Below are 3,326 nucleotides of genomic sequence, written 5' to 3'. Positions count from 1 at the left end.
TCACTGCATGGCTAATCATATGTCGGTTCTCGATCATGCTAGAATAGGATCCATTAATCCTTTTGCGTCTGTCACATGCCCAACACTCGCGAGTTTGAAGCTCGTCACAGTCATCCCTTCCCAGATCCTACTCAGAATACCACAGACAAGGTTTAGACGTTCCGGATCTCAGGAATGGCCGCCAATAATTCTAGCCTATACCACGAAGGTTCTAATCTTAGATTAGAAACCCAAGAGATACACATTCAAGCTTGTTTGCATGTAGAACGGAAGTGGTTGTCAGTCACGCGTTCATAGGTGAGAATGGTGATGAGTGTCACATAATCATCACATTCATCATGTTCTTGGGTGCGAATGAATATCTTAGAGAAGAAATAGGCTTGAGTTGAATAGAAAAACAATAGTACTTTGCATTAATTCATGAAGAACAGCAGAGCTCCACACCTTAATCTATGGTGTGTAGAAACTCCACCATTGAAAATACATAAGTGATGAAGGTCCAGGAATGGTTGAATGGCCAGCCTTCATAAATGTGATCAATGATCCAAAAGATTATTCGGTTCAAAGACCTCTGCTTAGAATAGTAAAAAGTTCTATTTATACTAAACTAGTCACTAGGGTTTACAGAGATAAGTAAATAATGCAGAAATCCACTTCTGGGGCCCACTTGGTGTGTGCTTGGGCTGAGCAATGAAGCTTTCACGTGTAGAGACTTATTTGGAGTTAAACACCAGTTTGTAACTTGTTTCTGGCGTTTAACTCTGCTTTGCAACTTGTTTCTAGCGTTTAACGCCAGAATAGGGTAGAAAGCTGGCGTTGAACGCCAGTTTGCGTCGTCTAAGCTCAGGAAAAATATGGACTATTATATATTGCCGGAAAGCCCTGGATGTCTACTTTCCAACGCAATTCCGAGCGCACCATTTGGGTTTCTATAGCTCCAGAAAATCCATTTCGAGTGCAGGGAGGTCAGAATCCAACAGCATCTGCAGTACTTCTTCAGCCTCTGAATCAGATTTTTGCTCAAGTCCCTCAATTTCAGCCAGAAAATACCTAAAATCACAGAAAAATACACAAACTCATAGTAAAGTCCAGAAATGTGATTTTTACTTATAAACTAATAAAAATATAATAAAAATTAACTAAAACATACTAAAAACTATCTAAAAACAATGCCAAAAAGCGTATAAATTATCCGCTCATCACAACACCAAAATTAAATTGTTGCTTGTCCCCATGCAACTGAAAATCAAATAGGATAAAAAGAAGGGAATATACTATAAATTCCAAACTATCAATGAAACTTAGCTCCAATCAGATGAGCGAGACTAGTAGCTTTTTGCCTCTGAATAGTTTTGGCATCTCACTTTATCCTTTGAAGTTCAGAATGATTGGCATCTATAAAAACTTAGAATTTAGCCTACTAGTTCAGTATGTTAATTCTTGAACACAGCTACTTTATGAGTCTTGGCCGTGGCCCTAAGCACTCTGTTTTCCAGTATTACCACCGGATACATACATGCCACAGACACATAACTGGGTGAACCTTTTCAGATTATGACTCAGCTTTGCTAGAGTCCCCAATTAGAGGTGTTCAGGGTTCTTAAGCACACTCTTTTTGCTTTGGATCACGACTTTAACCGCTCAGTCTCAAGCTTTTCACTTGACACCTTCACGCCACAAGCACATGGTTAGGGATAGCTTGGTTTAGCCGCTTAGACCAGGATTTTATTCCTTTAGGCCCTCCTATCCACTGATGCTCAAAGCCTTGGATCCTTTTTACCCTTGCCTTTTGGTTTAAAGGGTTATTGGCTTTTTCTGCTTGCTTTTTTCTTTTTTTTTTTTGGCCATTTTTTTCTTTATATATATATATATATTTTTTTCTACAAGCTTTTGTATTCACTGCATTTTCTTGCTTCAAGAATCAATTTTATGATTTTTCAGATTATCAATAACATTTCTCCTTTTTCATCATTATTTCAAGAGCCAACAATTTTAACACTCATGAACAACAAATTCAAAAGACATATGCACTGTTTAAGCATTCATTCAGGAAGCAAAAAGTATTGTCACCACATCAAAATAATTAAGCTAATTCCAAGGATGAATTCGAAATTCATGTACTTCATGTTCCTTTGTAATTAAAACATTTTTCATTTAAGAGAGGTGATAGATTCATAGGACGTTCATGGCTTTAAGACATAGAAATGATCATATAGTTACGACACAAACATAAACATAAAGCATAGAGAATGAAAACAGAAAAATAAATAGACAAGGAGATTAAGGAACGGGTCCACCTTAGTGGGGGGTGGCGCCTTCTTCCTCTTGAAGAATCAATGGTGTTCTTGAGCTCCTTTATGTCTCTTTCTTGCCTTTGTTGCTCCTCCCTTATAGCTCTTTGATCTTCTCTAATCTCATGGAGAATGATGGAGTGCTCTTGGTGCTCCACCCTTAGTTGTCCCATGTTGGAACTGAATTCTCCTAGGGCGGTTTGAGATGAATCTTTCCATCTCCCATGACTCAGAGGTGAAAGCAATTGCCTTCCCTTTCTTCTTTCTTGAGGTTTCTCTGGCCTTAGGTACCATTAATGGTTATGGAAAAACAAAAAGTAATACTTTTACCACACCAAACTTAAAGGGTTTGCTCGTCCTCAAGCAAAAGATGAAAGAAGTGGAGAAGATGGAGGAGATGGGGGTGTGTGAATGGGTGGGTATGGGAGGGGAATGGTTTGAATTTGAATGGTGAAGTAGGTGGGGTTTATGGGGAAGAGTGGATGGATGTGAGTGGTTAAGGGTATTTAGGGAAGAAGTATGGAGGTGATTGGTGAAGGGTATTTGGGGAAGAGGGTTATGAAAAGGTGTGAAGAGGAGAGAAGAAGAGGTGGGGTAGGTGGGGATCCTGTGGGGTCCACAGATCCAGAGGGGTCAAGGACTTAACATCCCTGCTCCAATTAGGCGTGTAAAACGCCCTTAGAATGCATGTCTAGCGTTAAACTCCAGCTTGCTGCTTATTTCCGGCGTTTAACGCCAATTCCATGCTCTGTTCTGGCATTAAACGCCAGTTTGGTGCTTGTTTCTTGCGTTTAACACCAGCTTGATGCTTCTTTCTGGCGTTAAACGCCAGTTTGATGCTTCTTACTGGCGTTTAAACGCCAGTAAGCTCTTCGTCCAGGGTGAGCTATTTTTAATGCTGTTTTTCATTCTGTTTTTGATTTTTCAGTAGTTTTTGTGACTTCACATGATCATCAACCTACAGAAAACATAAAATAGCAATGAAAAATAAATAGATATAGTTAAATAACATTGGGTTTCTGATGCCAGGGCATC

The sequence above is a fragment of the Arachis stenosperma genome, chromosome 10 (genome assembly GCF_014773155.1).
Source record: "Arachis stenosperma cultivar V10309 chromosome 10, arast.V10309.gnm1.PFL2, whole genome shotgun sequence".
Taxonomy (NCBI): domain Eukaryota; kingdom Viridiplantae; phylum Streptophyta; class Magnoliopsida; order Fabales; family Fabaceae; genus Arachis; species Arachis stenosperma.
This window is presented reverse-complemented; position numbering follows the sequence as displayed.